This window comes from Talpa occidentalis, unplaced genomic scaffold, assembly GCF_014898055.3.
Source record: "Talpa occidentalis isolate TD23 unplaced genomic scaffold, MPIMG_talOcc4v2.1 talOcc4.12, whole genome shotgun sequence".
Lineage (NCBI taxonomy): Eukaryota > Metazoa > Chordata > Mammalia > Eulipotyphla > Talpidae > Talpa > Talpa occidentalis.
The window spans coordinates 31,136,769-31,158,528 of NW_023601212.1; the positions used below are offsets into that span (position 1 = coordinate 31,136,769).

The 21,760-nt window shown below is 43.7% G+C and overlaps 1 protein-coding gene across 1 annotated transcript in view; it reads right to left on the minus strand.

Moving 5' to 3' along the window:
• Positions 1-21,760, minus strand: part of OPCML (opioid binding protein/cell adhesion molecule like) — a 1,065,334-nt gene that overhangs the window by 782,961 nt on the left and 260,613 nt on the right. The gene's annotated exons all lie outside the window — the stretch shown is intronic.

Below are 21,760 nucleotides of genomic sequence, written 5' to 3' on the forward strand. Positions count from 1 at the left end.
CTTTACATTCCAAGGATGTTTGGCAATCATAACTCAGTTAATTAATTCCACACGATCAAGGGCATCGTAAAAGTGGATGGTGTGCACTTGGTCACCTGGTCTCAGTCTGGCTGCCCATCCCAGGGCTCTGGGGCTCAGGTGGAACTATTCATGGAGCTGCCCACTTCTTAAAGGTGTGGATGTACTCTGCAGGACAGCGCGCTAGCCCTTATGATCTGGCATTGCCCCCTTTACTATCCTGAAATGTGGTATGAAGGAGAGGGACAGTCAAAGAAGTGCTCCTAGCAGCCTGTGACTCGTATCCCATCTGCCACCAGGCATCACCAGTGGGTGTGCAGGGCACTTTGCACACACTTGCAAACAGATTTAATAATAAGGGGTTGTCTGCCTCGATGTGTAAACTTCCCGCTAGCTACACAAAAGAATCAGGGAAGGTGATTTGAGGCAAAGCAATGCAAGGTCATGAGCTCTGCTCTCTGCTATTCAAGCACATGATTTTCCTTCAAATGGAGATTTTACAGAAGTACAATCAACCTCCTAAAGAGTAGCGAGGGATGACATGTTTGAGAATAAAAATGAAGCTCCAGGGAAACGGGCTGGGCAAGTTGTTCTCATCTTTTGCCCCTTGATGAATACAGACCATCAGTGGAGCAGAGGAGAGAGCAGACTGGCCCCTGAACCCCCAAACCTGAGATCTAATCCCTGCACTGACACCACAGCTTAACCTTTCTGACTTTCAATTAAAAAATAGAGTAGGAGAGTTGGCAGTACAGACCATCCCACACTCAGGCCACAGTGTTTTGAGTTTCCTGGGTGACAAGTATGATGTCTGATATGAGAATGTTAAGCTGCAATGAGGAAAACGCTTTCCTTCTGGGATTCTAAGCTAAAAGTGTATCCCATGTCTTGTTTCTCCTCTCACCACACCCGGATCGGTGTTAAGCATGGGAGATACATGACAACGATGTGCCGGTTAGCACAGCATCCACGGAGACCTCTGGCTCTAAGTCCAACATGTACTCTCTCCGGCTGCTTAGTGGCTTAGTGGGCGAGAGGCACGTGTGCCTGGGGCCCAGTGTCCAGGGGCTAACTCTGTACCTACACTGTGAGTAGATTAAATACGACGATACCCATAAAGAACCTGCAAGGAGATCTCCGGTGGAGAGTAGCTATTATTGTCAGCAAAAGGAGAAAGGAAGAGTAATGGAAGGGAAGGGAGCAAGATCAATAGATCAAACGGAGCCTCATGTGAAGACCTGCCAGTCCCTGCAGGAAGAATGTGGTGAAGGAGGGGCAAAGAAAGAGGCCAGCATATTTCATGTGTTCTCCCAGAGCTACTTAGAAGCCTGGACTTTTAGTTACCTTGAACATCACCTTAGGCTTCTCTTGCAGGAGATGTGACTCTGGAGTCAGGGATTTCACTGTGCCCCAGCTGGCCCCTCGACCTCCGTTAGGAAGAGTGAATTACCTGTGTCTGCCAGCCCATACTTAGTTTTCAAGGAGAAAAGATAAAGTTACTCTTTGAAGAGAAGTGTATGAGGTGGTAGAGAAAGCTCTGGATTTAGACTGAGGTTTGCCTTTAAATTCTTGATTTATGAACTGGTCCTTAACACAGGTGATGTAATGTCATCTCATGAGTTAATTGTGAGATATAAATGACATCAAAGAATGTGGAATTAATTTGCAAAAGGTAATGCGTGATGAAGTCACATCTGTTACTAGGACTTGGAGTCAAGTGAATATTAGGCTGTAAAAGAAGAGATTCCAGTGCTGACTACTATGAGAAATTAGAAAAACTGATTCTTTACTTTATCCCATTACCTCACACACACACAAACACATACAAACACATGCAAACATGTGGCATGAACATGCTGGTGTTGAGAAGGTTTTGTGGGCCTCCCCAGTGGTGCAGAGGTTGAGTGCTGGGCTGTGAAGCTGCCCACAGCCTCTGCAGCACCGGTTCAATCCCCAGCTGCTGGCAAGGGTCCCACGTGGCGCGCAGACCTCTCCTACCTCCCACTGCTCCCCTCAGCAGTGTATTTCGTCAGTCTGCCTGTTCTGTTCCCCATTCTGGCTCTGGTGAATTCTCTCACCCTCCCGCACCTCTGACTGTACCCAGTGCTTGTATAAATAAATCTTAAAAAAAAAAAAAGATTATGTGACATTGTTCTGTAGATTTATTTATTTGCTTATTAGATAGACTTGGACACCACCATTTTATAAATGTTTCAAACAGCAGAGAAAAGGTGGGGAAAGAGACCCTCACCAAACAGGGCTGACAGTCACCAAGTGAATAAAATTACCTTCTAATCAAATGCATCATTAAAAGTACAGACATTAGAGCCCAGTGCTGACAGCTTTATGAGCACGGCATTTGCAGTTAATTAGGATATACTGCCTTTGTAGTTGGGGTTGCGTCAGGGGTGCTGTTGACTCCAGCTAAACAATACCTGCTTCCACTGTCACAGCACCTGGGTGCCAGGTCCACTGTTGGGGTCTCCCCCTAGCCTGATCTCTCAGGTTTCCATGGACATGCTCAGCCTATGAACACTGCTGTGGAATATGTATGGACTGAGCTGCTTTTAGAAAGGCCAACAGCAACTTTGATGGAAATGTATCCAGGAAAATTGTGGAGCCAAAGAGTGCCAAACTTCTTTCTGAATTGGGGAAAGGGTCAGGGAGAGGGGAAGATGCAGCTGCATTTCCCAGCTGCTGTAGCATTCTTTGTAGGAAGGATGTGAAGGGTAGCAGAACATGCCACCCCAAAATGCGCCACTTGGGCAAATTGGTTATTTTTGAGCTGAGGGCACTTGAAAAACAGCAGGGCAGGAAGGGCTCTCTGCCCTCGTCCTTCCCACCTAATGCAGCCATAACATTTCCCATGAGAAAGGTGCCTTCCCTGTACCAGGAAGAGATGAACATTCTTGGCACCAGAGACTGGGAACTGACACGGACTCAGAACACCACAACCTGACCTATTAAAATATCCCTGACTTCGACTAGATTCTCCCATATATGCCTAGTCACTGTCCCACAATTTACCATCCCTGGCCAAGCCCCTTTGTGCTTTGTCTTGGCCTGTCTCCACAATTTATTGTTCTTCATTACAATGGTATACAAGCCCCTGGATCTAAATAATTCTTTGGAGTTTTCATTTCTTTCTATGAAGTCCTAAGTGCCACCTAAAAATATTTAACGTAAGTGAAATGTGCATGTTTTCCTCCTATTATCTGTCTCTTGTCCACTTATTTCATAGTCCTGCAGATAAGAATGGGAATACCAGGCCAGACATCAGGTCATCCACTCAGACCATAGTCTTGCTCACCTACTGACAAGTCTTGGAGCAACTCAGGGAAGCTGGTCATCCCTACTCGTTAATTTAAATGATTGCAGAATTTAATGTCACCGCCATTAACCTGGAGAGCAGACAAGTAAGCTATAGGCCCAAAACTTGTGTAGACACTTGTGCTAATACCACCAAGACTTAGTATCTAACCAAATCTAACTTCAGTTTCAACTTCCCTCAGGAACATAGTCTTAACTGGTCAGTGTGGAATTTTCTGGTCAGCGTCAATGAGGTAATCTTTTCCATTCCCCAAAAGGAAATGAGATAATTGGTCACAAGATCTTTTTTCATTCACCATTGGTAGCTTACCTAAGCATGAGGTAATTCCCTTTTCCACTACTTTACCCTCTTTCTACCTTTTATAAAAACCTTTCATTTTGCAGCTTTTCAGAAAATCTTTCTCCTTGCAAGATGGGATACTGCCCAATTCATGAATCATTTAATAAAACCAATTAGACCTTTGAAATTAACTCCATAAGATTTTTGTTATTTAACACTGGCTATGAGAAGACAATGAGAATATTATTAAAAGGGAAGACATTACAAGTCATGAAGTCATCTTAATAGACATTAATATTATTCCTCAAATTCAGTCCTTCTTTGTAAGAGCCCAGTTTCTCAGTTTCCTAAAAATATCCCAGTTTCCACCTTCTTATGCTTAACTGTAGTCCAAGCAGGCAGCAGGGCAGGCAGGGGAGCCGGGATGGGGAGGCTGCCAGGCCTCCCAGCCCCTGGCGAATCTGTAAGCTTTGGGCTTTCTCTGGTGTTCTCTTGTTACCTATTCCTCTCACAGCCATCACTTGACCTCTCGTAGTAGTTCTCCACTGCCACCATCTCACTGCAGCCATTCCCTGTGTGATGCTGCCCTTATAGCCTTAGCCTCCAGGCTCAGGTGTGCCCCCTTACGCGTGCCCACACCAGACTCCACGTATGCACCATCAGGCATGAGTACAACTTGCTCCCAAGCCCATGCTCCCAAGCGCCTCCGGCATTCAAGGCCGCAGGTGATAGCCACAGAGTCCAACGGTGCAAAAGTCTGACTATCGCTTACCCTACATTAACAAAACTCACTGGAAATTGCCTGAAAGCCTCTGGAGGATAACTGAGCAGCTTCTCTGTCTCCAGGAATAACCACACCTGTCTATAAAAACCTATTCTTTTTTAATATACCCACCATCTTAACTATTGACTCTCAGAATCATAAAAAATGCAGGAAGTAAAGTGGGCCAGCTAGTGTGCAGTCCAGAAAGCCGAGGGATGGATCCAAGGTCATGCAGATAATGTTGATGGGAGCACCGGGCTGAGAGGTCTCCAGGTTGTCCAGTTTAGCACTGTCTGCTGCACTGAGGGTTAAACAGTTCCTCTGATGTTGGCTCCAGGGTATTGTTCGAGCAGCTGACCGTCTCCCACCTCTGAGTCTTTCTGCAGTTTTGAAGATAGTTACTTAATCACCCCCAGTCTCTCCTCCAAGTTAAATAAAGCTAGCTAGTTCCTTAGTCTTTCTTTGAAGGTTTTATGCTCCAAACTCCTTAAGCACCTTGGAATCTCTCCAAGCCATTCTTACATATCTGATCAGAGGAGGGAAGTCAACAAAATCCTAAAGTAGAAGGAAGCCCTCAGTCATTTGCTGAAAACACTTAGGAGTGAAGATCAAAGTACCAAGCCATTGCTGGCCAAGCCCATGGCCACAGTGGGGATGGTGTGTTACCATTTCAGAGGTACCATACCAGGAAGGAGGGGGCTCCACCCCTATGCCGCATTAGCTGCCGCTGCAGACATTTGTAGAGGTTGCTGGGTAATTGAATGACCGAAAGCAGTTATCAGGAGCTGTGCACCAAGATAAGGGTAATCAAATTTCATGCTTCAGGGGTTCCGCAGCTTTAGCTGGCCACCTCAGGGGTCACAAAGAATTCCTTTCCCCACCCAACCACACTATCTTTCCCTACAAATAGTTCTGCACAATTGGTCAGTTGCATTTTCTGCTTTTGTGTTTTCCTCTGAAGCACCCCCAAAGGAAATTCCTGGAGGCAAAGAAGACTGAGTAAGAGACCAACGGGGGCCAGTTGTCTCACAAAAAATAATTCCATATTTTCCATCTCCCCCTTTCTAAGAGTCGGGTGATTATTTATGTAGCCCTAGCACCAGACAGTTTCACAGGGTGGGGCGGGGGAAAGGGAGGAATGAGAACATAGGCAGGGAAATAAAATGCAAGAAAAGAAAAAGGAGCAGAAAAGGAGGGGAAGAAAAAAGCCACTAGGAAGAAATCAAACGCATTCAACTCAAACACGACGGCAGAACAAGGAATGCCGTGTCAGCATCGGCACCCAAGCTGCTTTACAAGACGTGGCAAACGGCAGACACATGGTGTGCAGCTGCTCACGAGTGCCAGAGATAATGTGAAACTGAACCCAGTTTAACAGGCCCCCCCCCTTTATAATTCCTGTGGTCTTAAATAGATAGACACCCATTAGAGACCCAAGAAAGACTTTATTCCTTCATTGATGACTAGATTTGTGTTCAAGGTCAATTTTGGGGTATCCATTCAGCAAGCTATGCCAAGGGGGTGGTAGTCAGGAGTCAGGTGTCAGCTGAGAATGGAGGTAGTCTTCAGTCTCCTTTCCAGCTTCTCCTCTTCCCTGCTCAGCTCCACCCTTCCTGGGGTGAAGCAGGAAACCTGGCACCTCCCCTTCTCCTGGGGACCACCCTGTTACAGGTGGTTACCCCTCTCTTCATTTGTGAAATGGGAGGACTGGACAAAAGTTGACTAGGATACCTTTTACATTACAAGTAAGAAGTCACACTTCATGAACTGAGAAGCTTTAAGACATTCTATACAGTATGGAGGAAAGTTTCTCGCTAAAAAGATGTGTCCAGAAGTGATATATTTAAAATTTGGATAGGGCCTCCCCTGGTGGTGCAGCCGTTGAGCGCTGGGCTGCGAGGCTGCCCGCAGCCTCTGCAGAGCTGGTTCATTCCCCGGACGCCAGCGAGGGTCCCACAAAAAAATAAATAAATTAATAAATAAAATAAAATTTGGATAGTTTATATTATGTTGCTGCTTCCTTTTTAAAAAATGATTTAAAGTGGGGAATTGTTGGTGTAAATAATGTTTGAGAATGCTGAGCCACACCCGGGAGCAGGCAATTCCAGTGTTCCTGGCCATGAACCTGTATCACTAGTTCCCTTCTCTATGACTTAGCAAAGATTCAGTAAACATTTATTGAGAAGCTATTTCATTCCAACTGCTGCTGTGAGTGATTACGAGCAATGAGATGTTATGAGTGTCAGGATTCAGGATCTGTTAGTTGAGATGGCAGAACAGTATTGGAATGCACTGAACAAAGCCATCAACATTGAAGACATCCTGCATGTTTAGAGGATTCATCAGATGGGTAAGGTTAGCTAGGAGGTAGGCAAAAGTTATGGATAGGCCAGCATTTCTTGTTAGGAATAGACAATGCAAAGTAATTGAAGGGACCAAAGCCGAAAGTTACTGTTGTATAGGAACACTTACAGCCCTTCTTTTCCCTCTGTGCACACTAATCCTCCTAAAATTGTTTCACACTAAGAGTAGGCTTTGTATTTGTGCATACTGATGACCAGACCCCTTTTGAACATGCTAGTCTTGAGGTGCGGGTGTACTCCTCAGTTACACACTAACGAACACCTTCAGATATCAGATTCCTGTCACTTTCCACATCTTCATGTGACCCTACAAGGACTCTGTGCCCTTCCACACAGAACTATGAACTTATGCCCACTTGGTGAACACAGATCACACAGGGGTTGAGGCCGAGGGAATACATCTATCAAGTCTACTGCCAAACCCAACCAGATGCAATCAGGATGTGTCTGATGCCAGTGGGACAGAGCCAGGGTTCTGAAATAGGAGCTCATCCTATTCATGTGATAATAGCTATTCTTCATTGCATTTTATCATCACATGCTAGATTCTGCACCAAGTGCTTTACAAAAATAATCTCATTAATGCTCATAAAAACCATTAATGCTAGGATGGACCTAGCATTGGACCTAGCAGCTCTCCTATGTTATCAGTGAGGAAATTAAAGTTCAAATGGATTAAATAAAAGTTCCAGTGTCACACAGCTAGTAAATTTATGAGTTGGGTCTCAATTTTAGGTCTTTTGGACTATGGACCATACCTGGCCTGTGTCCCACTCCTTGGTGCAAGTGATAATACTGATAATACCACAGGTATTCTAGATCTTTGCTGTTCTGAACAGAAGCCACTACCTACTGTTGGTGACTGGGTAGGTGAAATGTGACTAATGCATGTTAAGATGTGTTCTCGGTATAATATCGAGGCTGATTGCAAAGATTTTGTACCAAAAAAATAAAAAATAAAATACCTCATTAGTAAATTTGTGTTACTTGTTGAAATGATACTATCTCAGAGTAGATTAATTATTGGAACTAATAATCATCTATTTATTCTTAAAATGGGAGTCGCATATGTGGCTCACATTGTACTTCTATCAGACAGCACCGGTCAAGGTGGGGCTCAGGTTTCCTACCCTGCTACTGGGAAAGAGCAGGCCTAAGGCTCCCTTCTGAGGACCCTGGCTAGCGAGACTGAGGCCAGCTTCTGAGAGGAGTTTCATCTGCCTCCAAGGCAGGGAGGAATGTTTCCATTTACTGGGAAACTCTCAGCAGAGGTTACCCCTCACAGCCCTGGATGGGGGAAAAAAGACAGTATTCTGTGTTCATTAGTTAATATTTGCAAAGTGCTTTGAAGATGAAATGTGCTACATAAATGCTAATAACAGTCTACTGTACTTCTGTGGATCTTTCATCTGGAGATTTCAAAGTCCTCATCACAGGCAGGCATTATTGTTCTATTACTTGAACATTAATTGTGCCTCATTGGGACGCTGGCCCATTATTTTCTGGCTACCAGGCTCCAGAAGCCAGACAGGGAGAGAGCAGCCAGTGGTCTCTGGGGAGAGTGGCCTTGGCAGCCACAGGGCAGGAACAGCTCCTCTCCAGGCACCCAGCCCAGGACTCAGAAAGCTGGACTCACATACAGACAGGGGAGGGGTGTCCTGCAAGAGACCTGAAAACTCAGGAAACAAAATCTTCCTTGGCAACGGCTCTGCTGTCCCTGCTGGGCTTTCCTGGAGCTAAGCACATAGCCAGCACTCAGTGGTCATTGAGGGACCGAGCGGTTTGGTCGGTCAGAAAGTGTCTGTGACAATTGCCAGCTTTGGTGTCAATTGAAGAGGGACAGTTGCGGTGCTTACAGTCTGTGTTCAGTCCAATCCAGACCAACCCTCGCTTGGCCCCTACTATTTTCCTGCAGTCTACAGCAGGTTGACATGAGGGAAGTGACACCTGATGCTGTGCTTAATCAAGCAGAGGAAGAAGCCTGCAAAAATAGAAAGGGGGTACCCTAGGCTCTGGGCTCCTGCAGCCCCAGCTCAGCCGAGCCTCAGGTGCAAAGCATTAGGGCCATGAGGAATGTCACAACCGGGCCTACCCAGGGCCTCCTTGCCAGCAGATGCCCACCCCCTGCCTGCTGAGTGTGAAAGACCAAAAGTAGGGTTGCCCACCAGGCGCAAAGCCACAGTGTGATATCCCCTCTGAGGAGAAATTCCTTTATGCTAATTAAAGCCACCAGGAAGTCAGACAGTGTGAGAGGACACAGCTGGGTTCCCCACTGCTCAGGAAGAGCTGCTAGAGAGGCTTAATCTCTCTCACAGGGTAAGAAAGAGAGAGGGTGGGGAGGAGAAGGGAGAGCTCTTGGAGCACAAAGGAGCGAGGGAATGACAAGTACTCCACAGCCAGGCGGGGGATGGGTGTGTGTACACCAGCTTTTATAAAAAGGAATAAAATGTGTCATTTCACATTGGATAAGTTGAACATTACTAATTAAGAAATTACTTAATTATGGAGAAGAAAATAAAATGAAGGTATTTTGCCCTTGAGGGAAAAAAATCTTTGATTTGCTAAATCAAGGAAATGATTAGATTCAAACATTAAATAATTGGAAATGGCTGCAACAAAAGCACCGAATGTGCACGCGGCACAGCCCTCCCAAGGAGCTGGGTCTTCTCTTCCTCCAAAGCCTCCGGCTTAGGGTTTCCTTCCTGCAAGTGAGTCTCATCCAGAATGAAGAGGATGCCCTCGCTCTTGGACCTAGAGGGGTAAATCCCAGACTGACTTGCACCCACCTCTCTCTCATGCTAAGCATATCTTTCCTCAACTATTTTTAATTCCTGACCACCATGTATGGGTCTTTCCCAAGGCTCAATCAATTACTTCTCACTCACAATGAGTGAGAAGAAGAGCTAGTAGAACATAAATCCTTATCTGCCGGTCCACTGAGCCAGGCACCAGTGTTAGGGGCTCCCAACTCCCCACCTGGTCATTATGCAGCTCCAAATAACCCCATCATAGTCCGAGACAGCCCAGTCAGGCCACCAGGCCTTGGATCCAAGATGGGAAACTTCAGCACTCCAACCTTCCTTTTTAAAAGTGAGATCAGAAAAGCTCATTTGCATTCTTTAAGTGCTGATCTAGCTCCATGACTTCACCTTTATACTGATAATTCCTCTTCTCTAGCTGAACCCTAGCTGGCAGGTCCATAGTTTCAACTAACTCCATCTAATATTCATAGGTCACCCCAAGGTCAACATTATCACCACTCCTTCTCCTCATCCGGCAAGTATTACTTCCCAAACCATCACACTTAACTTCAAATATTTTGAAGGTATTCTATTCCAAATCTTAATTGCTCCATTTTGCTCTTAATTTCTAAAGGCTGCCCTTACTTATTTCTTTACCATCTCTCCATTTTCAATTGATCATTAAACTGTCAATCTTTTCTTTAAAGCATAATGTCCTATATTTATTTAGCATTTAGAGCTTCCAAATAGTCTCCATTTTTCTTATTTATTGGAATAGGCAAGTAAAATACACACCCCCCTTTTTTCCTTACTAAATGGAGAAATAGAGGCTCACATTTAGATGCACATTTGACATCATTTATTCTGGGAAGCCTTGATATCATTCCCACAAGAAAGCCTTCCTTGAACTCTGAAGACTGCTTTTGTGTCTCTTTTAATTCCTATAATAGTCAATGCTTTCTCTGTCATTAACACTGTTGACTGTTAGATATATGAGATCAGTAGCTATTTATTATCACTTCCACATTGTCAACAGTGTGCCTGGAAGATAGAAAGCATACATTAGATTATTCCTAATGAATACATGCATGAACATAAATGAATGAAATTGTATTCTTGAGTTCACACGACTTGCAAATGGCAGAATCAGAGACAAGGACGAAGCTCGCCTTTCCCCTGTGTTTCCCACTAGTCTTTTTGATAGATGCTTCCAGTATACTGTCTGATGAATTATTTTATGGCTTATTTTGTAATCATATATCATATCACAATAAAAAAAACAATTTGCTCCCATTTACACAATTATGTCCACCAAACTAGCCTTCACTGGCTTTTTAACTGTATTAAGGGTGCTTAGATTGGAAAGAAGTCATCAATAATGTATTGGGTTGTCAGAAAAGTCATGGCACATTTTTCCATGTTTTTCAAGCAAACCAGCGTCATGACTTTTCCTACCACCTAACAGCACAGCTTCCTCTCTTCTGAGTGCACTGCTCCCAAAATCCAAAGGGAAGAACTCTGACTCGTCAGGAGCACATGTCCCCTCCTATGGGACACTATGCCAGTCACCCCTTGACCATGGAGCTCCTTACCACCCCCCAACATATCTATTTCCATGCAGCCAAATGGGATCCAGTGTGATCCCATTTCTGCTCTCCAAGTCTTGCCTATTTTACAGGGTCAAGCATAAGGACCACCTTCAGAGGGTCTGCCTCTGTTACCCCAGAGAAGATCACCTACTAGCAACCTTTCCTGCAAACTTTTAAGATCTATTTATCACCACTTTCACTTGAAAAGTCATATAAATTTACTTAGCTCTAGTAAATGTCTCTGACTTACACGGCAGCTAAGTTGTTAAAAACAATTGGATTCTGTCTTCTCCTCCCACAAACCTCCAAATATGTACTGACTACACAAGCGAAAACCCTGTGAGTTGGGTACCTTCATGTACTTTGTAAATATGTCATTTCGCAAGGTTTGGGAAATGATATCATTACATTACCAGCCAGAAAAACTGAGCCACTCAGAGACAAAGTGAAATTCTGCAGATCAAAGGGTGAATTAAATGACAGCTGTGATCCTAACCCAAGTGCCCTGATCCACATTAGAGTATTTATACCAGTTTCTTGGCCTGCTATAACAAAATACTTCAGACATACTGACTTTAACAACACAGATTTCTCTCCTCACCTGTCCGGAGGCCACAGATCCAAAAAAGAAGGGTCAGCAGGTTTGGTTTCTCCTGGGGCCTCTCTCTTTTCTTGCAGATGCCCCCCACCCCCACCCTGCGCATCCCTCTTCTCTCTCTTCTTAGAAGGACTCAGTTAGATAGGACGAGAGTCTCCCTAGGGACCTCATTTTACCTTTTTATCTACTACGTATTTGTGTCCTATCCCAAAGACAGTCACATCCTGAGTGACTAAGGGTTAGGGCTTCAATATATAGCTACTTAATTTTTTATTGGGGGCTTGGGGGAGCACAATTCAGTACCTTACAATGTTGCTGCTGCACCTTATAGGTATCTGTTCTGCATATACAGTGAATGGCTGTTGAGTGTAGGTAAGAGGCTGGCCTATTCATTTTGGAGATGGAATAATGCATGTTTTCCCAATTCTTATTCTTTTTACTAGTTATTGGCAGGGTGTTTTTATTTTCTTATCCAATCTTAAAGGTACAACAAATATTGAGCTCTTCCCAAATTCCACACTCAAAAGAACTATGAATATATTTATATTGTTAGAGTCCAACAAAATCAGGCAGTTCCATCAAAACAAATTTCACACGGTTGCCTTTATTTTCTTCTTCTTCGGGGTCATTTTTCCCTGGACACTCCATGCTGTGGCGATGAGGATGTGTCACACAATGTTTGGAGCACGAGATTCTTGGGAAACTCCTGAATCCTGCAAAACTCAGGCCTTCAGAGCTCAGGGAGAGCAAGATATTCAAGACATTAACTGTTTTCTAACACTAGTTATGAGGCTGAGAGTGTCCATAGAGTACCAAGAACCCAGAGGGAAAGGCAATAAATTTGCTAAATGAGCAGAGTTGAGCAGGGTTTCTGCTGTGGGGAGGGGCCAGCTTTTCCTGAGGGGCTGGGGCTGGGCTCTGGCAGCAGCGCACAGAGCAGGGCTGATTTGCCACTTTCACCTGCATTTATTTTTGTTGCAATAACCAGCTGCCAAATAACTTGATCCAGGGGACAAGAGGTGAGAAGCATTTATCCTTCCAGGTGCAATGGAGCGAGGTGCAGTGGCTTATTGCAAATGTGTTCACATCAAGGCGAGAAAGCCCCGCAGAGGGACCCGACAGTTGCTCTGAGAAGGGGAGCACAACAGCTCGAGCAGAGAGGCAGGGGGAGCAGAGCCAGGCCTCTAGATAGACAGCACCACCAGACACCCCCACCACAGATTCAAAGTCCCCCTCTCAGTCTCTTCGTTTTCTTGAGGGTATTGAAATTCTCTGGGGGCAAGGGGAGCTAGGAGTGGGTGACCCAGCAAGTCAGCAAGTCAGTCCCCTTAGTCAGGTTCTCCCAGGAGCAGACGCAGAGGAAGTGCAAGGAACTGCCCTTTATTGGGAAGGCAAAAGCAAACATGGGAGTGGGGTCTGGAAACAAGGGGGGTAAATCACAGCCTTCCACCAACCTGACCTAATCCCACCTGAGGAAGAGGTGGAGCCAGGGTGATGCATATGCCTCAGTTGTCCCACGGAGCCAGACAAACCAGGGATGTGCACAGACCAACTCCTACAGTCATGGGAGGGGACGCTCTCACCCACCTAGGGCTCAGGGGACACATCAGCTCCTGACCCTCTGAGCTGCCCCTGGGGACACACCCTGCTGCAGAGTAAGACCAGCAAGCTCCACTTTTAGGCAGAAACCCCCATATCTGGCAGGCAGAGTTTCGAGACAGGAGTGGGCTAGACAAGACAGGGTCTATGTCTGCTGGCCCACTGCTGCCCTGGGAGGTGAGGAATCAGATGGTGAAGCGTGGGATTCCAGCTTTGTTGGCTGAGCAAGTCATTTCATCTTTTATATCTCCATTTCTTCATTAGAAACAAAAAAAAACTGGTAATGCATGGGCAGGCTGAGGGAGGCTGGGATGAGAGAGTTCATGCCGTGCTCTGATTATTTGCCAAGTGCCCAGTCGATGTTAGTTATTAGTGTTGTTTACAACTAGGATTTATCAAGACCAATGAGTTAAATTAATAAGGTCGCAGAGTTCCTGGATTCGTGGGGCCCAGAACAGATTCCATTCATTGGGAGAATGTTGCCTGGGAAGGTCTGTGGGATGTGAGGCCAGGCATCACTTCAGGCTCCCAGGAATCTGTGCTCTTGCAGTAACTCATGAGGATGTGGATAATTTCCCCAATGCCTGTCTTCCTCATGATTTGCCTTGGTTGATGCTAAAGAGAGACTAGCATTGTGTAAAAGGTGACCCACTCAACAGTCATCGTCAGCTTTTATGGACACACCCCTCCTCTGGCTCTTTGGAGGCTATAGCTCTATAGCTCCATGTGTAACGATGACCTCAGCCAATTTCCAGCTGTCTGCAGACTCGGGAAAATCAAAGATGGGGTGCACAAACTTTTGGACATTTGAAATTTCTTTCCAGTTTGTTTAGGGTAATTTTAGACTCATTGGCTCGTCCTGGACCCAATGTGACCTCTACCTCCCAAGCACACTGCTGCAGACAGTTGGAGAAGGCAGGCCAAAGCCTTTGAGTGGTCAGGGAAGCCTCTGGGAAACTGCACCTTTGGCACTGATGTAAAATAACACCTCATGTGCCCCAAAGCATCCTGCAGCTCCCAGGAATGAATAAGTCCTGGAATGCCTGAATTAAGCACTGGAATTTCCGCACATCCTCCCAACATGGTAGAAGATGCATTCATCCCTTTAATCCAAACCATTGCAGTTTATTTTGAAATTCAGAAATTTTATGGGGAAATGGCCCAAATATTTCATATCGGGTACCTTCATATAACATTTCACTTGGTGTAGCTTTGTTCAACGCCTACATGATGAATACTGTGTCTACTAGGCATTGGGAAGATAGTCTTTGCCTTTAAACTGCCCAGAGTCTAACAGAAGGGTAGAAAAGAAGACAAAGAGAGCAATGAGACAATCACACAGCAGAAGTTGAGGCAGGGACTATGGGTGTGCAAAGGAGGGTGCTTAACACATGTAGTTTGGGAAAGCCTTTCCTCGAGGTATATTGCATGAACTAAATGATGAAGCAAGCAAAATTTCCCAGGAAGAAAGCTGGATGGTAGAGGCAGGAGGGGGGTAGTGGGCACACCTTGGGCTAATGACACGTGTGCAAAGAAGGGAGGCATGAAAATGCATGAGGGTCTCTGAGCAGTCCAGGGCAGAATGAGGACAGAGTGCAGAGTTCGGCAAATTTCTGCTGGACTTGAATGTCATAAGGTGTTTTGTATTTCTTACAGAACTGCTCAAATGCCTCTCAGATTTCTTTCTTTTTTTTTTTTTTCCTGTTTCAAAGCAAGGAATTATGTAATCATTATTTTGTTACAGAAAAAAACTCTTGATGGCATTATAGAAAATAGATGGATGGTGACAAGGGTGGAGAAAGGGAGACAAGTTAGAAAACTATTTTCTAAGCAAGAAATTGTAATGATAGTACCACTGGGGATAGTGAGGAGAGGACAAATCTAATAAGAAAGAGGGAATGATAGTATAAGAGAGTGGTGTCCAGGGTAACAGAAGTATCTAGTAATTCCAAATTCTGGGGCATGGCCAAGAGAGGGGACCCTTGAAGTGGCAGGAAGGTAAAGGTCTTGGCATGTAGGAGGAATTATGAGATCAGAGCCTTCCAAGTGTCATTATGGGGATGTGAATGTGCCTTGGGAAGTGGCAGGAACGCATTACCCACCCTTGTAGAGCTCTTTGGGCATATAAAATCAATTATTCCTTCTAGTTTCTCTTGTGGAACCACCTGGAGTTTGTGCAACCAACCCCCAACAGGAATAGCTGCTGACCCTGGAACAGACAGACCTTTTCAATATGCTTGTGCACAAGAGCAGACATTTTACAATAGGGTTAAGGCAACCTAGACAAAGAAAGGCAGGGGAAGGAAAGCTGACAATGTCACCACCCATTTCTGATCTTTTTGACAGTTCATATATTTTAAACTTCACCTATCAGAGCTGTCAATTCAATCTAGACTCCCTCTGAAGATGTGATTGGAACCAGACAGCTCCACGGTAATTCTATCATCATTAAGCAGTTCTATAGCACTTTAGAATGTCAAAGCACTTTATGACTGTGCTTATTAATTTTTCTACATAACAATGCCAGAAGGCAGTCCAACAGTCTGAGCAAGACTTGTCAGAAATGGGATGAATGGAAAAATGGACTATGAGGAGATGCTGGATTAGGATTTAGCTAAGAAGCACCAACACAATTCACGTTACCAACCCAGAGTTTGGGAGATGCCATTTACAACCTTTAATTTCAAGTTAGAAGCAATGAAGCCACCAACCATATCTCCAACTCAGCTTAAAGCATATCCACACATAGCCCAATGCTTTTCGGTATACAATAGGTGCTCCAACAAGAAATAAACACCCAAATAAACACAAGGCCCTCTTGGGTAATGGGGACAAGGTTTATTTTTTAGAAACTTCTTTACGATTGGCGCTCATGGCCTGTGCCCTCTTCTGTGTTTCTGTTATAATTGAATTAAAAGTTTTCAATATTTAACAGGATAACCTATAATTCTGTGTCAAGCTAACAATATAGGGTTTGGGAATAAATTAGTTCTTTTCAGGCAATGGAAGTAGAAAAGAAGGGAAGGAAGAGAAGTGGGGAGAAATAAAACATCTTTTTTTGAAAATGCAATTTTTAACAGAGTTCATTGTTAAATGAAGAGAGTAAAAAAATACATCCTAATCTCATCCTATTAGACTGAAAGAATAGAGTGTTTACCAAGGACCAAATCAGGAGAGATTTCCTTAATTAGGACATTTTCAATCTCATAAAAAGGGCACCTGAAAGGAGAGAAAACATTTTTTAAAGAGCAGGGAAAGAACTGTGGTTGACAGCTCTTCTTTAATTTAATTAGTGTGACTATCGTCAGCAATGGACCTCTAGAACTCATGATTGCCAATCTGGAAGCCATTCTCTTTCCACTGGGTCTCTGCTGCACTTGACAACACAATGGCAACTGAGCAGGAGGTGGACAGCTTCCTGCCAGGCTGAGCAAAGCTGAAGGGCTCCAGCAACTTTGAAGTCCTTTGGGGGAAAAAAAGATGTCTGCTTGGGAAATAAGAGAAGCCCTTGCCTTTGAGTTAAAGGACCTGTAGGGACACTGGTGACCCCACCATGTTTATAGGAAGAATTCCATTCAAATGTTGATCGCTAAAAGATGATCAAAAAGGAAATTCCTCACAAAGGCAGCAAGTTTATAGGGTAATAGATGACAGGAGATTCTAGTTGCCAGGTCTCTGCTGACATTGATGAGAAGTAGCTGCTAGAAAACCAGGATAATCCTGATGAGATAAACCACATCCCTTCTCTGCAAGACAGAAGTTGTAGAGAAAAGTGAAGAGCTCCCAGCTTTGACCTTTGGCCTTCATCCTGTAGCCTTCAGGAACTCACAAGAACCAAAAATTTTTTTGTATTTTTGGAAGCCCAGACAGAAATTCCAAAGAAGGATTATGCAAAGGAGGCAATATGCTTGTGGGAATTACAATTTCTTAGAAAAGTCAGTATCAGGGGCCTCCCTGGTGGCACAAGGGGTTAAGACATAGCCTACAAAGCTATCCACAGCCACTGAAGCACAAGTTCGATCCCCAGCCAGGGAAGAGACCCACAGGGTGCAGCAGACCTCTCCTGACTCGCTTACTGCTCCCCTCAGCAGTGTATTTCAGTCAATCTGCCTGTTCTGTTCCCCACTCTGTCTCTGGTGAATCCTCTCACCCCCCACACCTCTGGCCTATACCCCAGTTCTTGTACACATAAATAAATAAATCTTTAAAAAAAAAAAGAAAAAAATATCAAAACTTTTGCTGACATCCTATCTCTGAGTCTGAGTGCTCCAAGTATACCAGTTCTCAGTCCTTTGAACTTTGGTGCCTGTCTGTCTTTCTAGAACAGTGAATGCCACTTGGTTGCCCAGAAGAGGGTGGGCAGGAAAGGTGCTTGAAGGCTGATGCTGGTACAAGGAACTATGGTGATGGTTCATGGGTGAATTGGTGGTGGGAATTTTACGGGGATTACCCCTGAGAGGAGAAAGCAAACACTGTACAAAAATGAACAATGATGTAAAATATATGTATATAAATAAATATTTTTTTAAAAGACTCAGTTATTTATTTCAGACTGGCCTGAACACTCCAGCAGATGTGAGTCCCACCTTTATCTGAGGGAGCATCTACTGAGAGAGTACTGGTCTGATTTCACAGCTGTTGTCCAGGCAAGCTTCCCTCTGAGATCCACAGGTAATGGGCCTCAGAAAAACTGTAACCGTAGGCAGAAAGATTTCTAGAGGGATAGTAAGAAAGCCAACCCACTAAAATCTTTGCAATAGTAGCAATTTCATTTTTGAAAATAAATTATGTTAGGTACCCACAAGGTTAATCTATTAAGAGATCAGAATTAATTCCTAATAGAAGTTTCTAAAGTACATACACACATATATATTTTCCATTAAAATAAAGAGAGATAAGTTAGACCAGAAATATAAATAGAAGGTATGGTACACTCTCCAGTAAATGTCTCATAATATTTAATACTAACGTTTCATCCAGTTGAGGTATCATCTAATTATGGGGTTGGTGAAGCTTCAGGGGAACTATGCAATGGAGTACAGAATTACATTTCCTTTTCCTTATAAAGTGTACATTTGGTTTATTTTCAAATTTGCTGTTGCTCAGCATTCTTGTAAATTAAGCTGTCACCCATCAGCAACCGAAATCACCTGATCAGGGGCTGGGATGCCAGCTGGAGATGGGCAAATCTCTGGAGGTCCCACTTCTGATTAACTCTCTGAGTTCAGATGGTTCTCAGCCTCACCCCAAATGTTTTCAATCCTGTCTCTCCCCTTCCAAAAATCTCATTAATTTTAGCGATTGGGCTTTGCTCCATGAAACCTCCAGCTTGGCATCTCTGTCCATTCCCTGCACAACACATGCAAACATGCCAGCATCTAGGCCTGTTTTCCTTTTTCTTAAAACTCTATTTCCTGAGTCCGAGGGATATGCTCCATTTCCTGAGGAAGCACAGCTGAAGAAACACAGACTCTGTTCACCCCAGATGCTATGAAAGAGTCCTTCTTTTCTCTTATACTTAGCACGCATTAGAATCAGAACAAGAATTATTAACAAAATAGAAATGATAATGTGATTAATGATGAAAATAATGATAAGCAATCTTTTGGATGACCAGAGAAAGGGGAAGGACACTGGGGCAGCTCGAAGGGCGAGTGTATCCCCAATAAGAAGTCACAATGGCTGGTGAACAGACCATAAGTTTGCCCCATTTCACACCTCCACGAACACTCCTCACACGAGGGTATCCCTCATGGTTTATGAAAGGGTCAAGGAGAATAAGACTGCATATAAAAACCAAGGGTGCTTGGTTTTTAAAACCCAAGGATTTGGATTTTATCCTCCAAGCACTAGAGATTCTTGAAAGTGGGATAGGAAAAGATGTGCTTTCTAGAAAGACAGTTTAAACAGCAGATAAAGAGTGGACTGGAGGGCGGGCTGGGTACTGATGCTATTGTAATAACCCGAGGCAAAAAAGTAGAGGATGAGCATAGAGAACCTGAACAGAGAAGAGCGGGAGGAGCTGGCGATGGCACTGGCTTCTCGGTCTGTATTCCATGCCTGAATTGTGCTAGGGTGAGGGGGAGAGGAGCCAAAGGCAAATGTCAACTTCAAGGTTGAGCATAGGCGTGGGGACAGCTGGAAGCACATTTGCATGGGAGCTTTCTGGAGAAAGCAGAAGCAGAGGGGAGCCAGAACACCAGTAATTTTCCCACTGCTTCATGAGGCCCCACGGGATCTTCATGAGGAATGTTAGATTAACTATATGCTTGACAAGCTCATTAAGTACAACACTGAGTTCAAAAAAAGGAAGAAGCAGGCAAACAGACAAAATTATAGGCAGGGAAGTCAAATTAAGAACCCACCTTGATTCAATGGCATGGTAGAATTTTTAAAAATCCACAATGGTAATAGGATAGAATGAAGATTTAAGCTTAAATATAACCTAATACCCATCTAATTAGGCTAATAAAATGCGAGGAGTTGCTGTGCCATCAATATGCTAATATAACTCAACTCTGCCACCTTCCTTGTCACTCTCCATGCAGAGGCCCTGGCCCATGAGAGCTCCCGCATTGCAGGCTGGAGTGGAGTTGCATGCACACAAGTGGGGTGCTTAGCACCCCCATAGTGATGTCTTCAGCAACTGCTTTCGGAGAAGGGGTTTACAGGTGCTATGTGGGATAGTCAGGGCCTGCCAAATGGGAGACTCAGTTCACATTTCAAGTCTTGTAGGAAGAAGAGGCTCCTTCCAGCCAAGATTTGATTTGGGTGTATTTGGTTTTCCTTTTTCTTTGAGGCTGAAAAAAACAGAAGTTTTTTTTTTTTTTTTTTAAAGTAAATATGCTTGACTTTATAAAAATCAGAGTCTTTTTTAATGAAATTAAAAGACAAATAAGAGGGCCTCCCCAGTGGCGCAGCGGTTGAGCGCTGGGTTGTGAACTTGCCCGCAGCCTCTGTAGCGCAGGTTCGATCCCCAGCTGCTCCCCGGCCACTGGAGGAGGGTCCCACATGGCGCGCAGACCTCTCCTGCTGCCCGCTGCTCCCCTCAGCAGTGTGTTTCGGTCCTTCTGCCTGCTCTGCTCCCTGCTCTGGCTCTGGTGAATTCTCTCACCCTCCCGCAACTCTGACTGTACCCAGTGCTTGTATAAATAAATGAATAAAAATCTTTAAAAAGAGAAAACATTCCTTAAAAAAAAAAAGACAAATAAGAGATCTGTAGAAGGATTAAAGGAGGGAGGGATGGAGGGAGGAAGGATTTACAATGAAGAGGCCATGTACGCGGAAAAGTATTGAAAAGCAAAAAAAAAAAACAAAACAAAACAAATAGAACTCTTGCAAATTAAAAATACGTCATTAATAAACAAATAAATATTGCCAAAATTCACAGAACAAAGACAAATGGCAAGCTAACATGAATAGCAGCAGTGGGGAAAGGACAAATTTCACAAGTGCTATTTCTCACCTGACATAGTTTTCCAAGACTGAGATCACCCAAGGCTGACAGGAAAAAGGATACTTCCAACGTGTGTTTTATAAAACTGAGATGACTACATTTTTTTGTCTCCATCTTGTTTTTCTTATTCAAGGATACCCCATTAAAAACCCATCAAATTATAAGGTTTCATTACAATTTATTTTTTTAGAAGACTGTATAAATTCCATGGTTTATAATTACTTTTTTCTGCCATTCACCTACCAGTGGAAATTTACTATTTTTCTACCAAAGCTGACTCAAATTGTAGTAACTTAATCACACACATACTGCTTCAATTTCTATGCACTAGCTGTCAACATGTTCCAAAGATTAGCATGACCAGAGCAATACTAGTATTATAAGTATTTTTAGTTTTAACAGGAGTTGCCAATTCCAGCTAAGCAGTGTAGAGGTGAGGGCAAAATTCAAGAGGCCAGGGACCTGGCATTGCCACTAACCTAAGTAAGCTATTCAAATTCCCTATGTTCCAGTTTCCTTCTCTCTAACATTCGGGTATAATGATAACTGACTTATAGGACTTGTTGCAGAGATTAGAAGAGTTATTACATGTAACAAGTGCACACGTATTAACGTATATGTGCTATGTGTATATAATGTTTATGTGAGAAGTGGATACCTCCTCCTAGTAAAAATACCATAAATACCCTTTGTGATCATTACTCTTTAGAGAAAAGACACTGGCGATTATCTTAGGAACTAATTTTGTAACTTTTTTTGTTTACTGCACACAGTCTGGCCATGGGTGGGATGATTTGGGGGGGCATATGGATGAGATTATTTTAATTTTATTCATTTGTTACAATTTATTAGAACAAGAGATATTGTTTTTTCTCATTTCTAGTGATAAAGATTCTTTGCAAATAAATTGATTTAAGTAAAAACATGAATAACTCTTCAAATTAGAAAACAAGTACACTGGTAGAGGTTATACACAAATAGAGCCCCCAAAATGAGATATTTGAAGATGACTGAAGTTTGGAC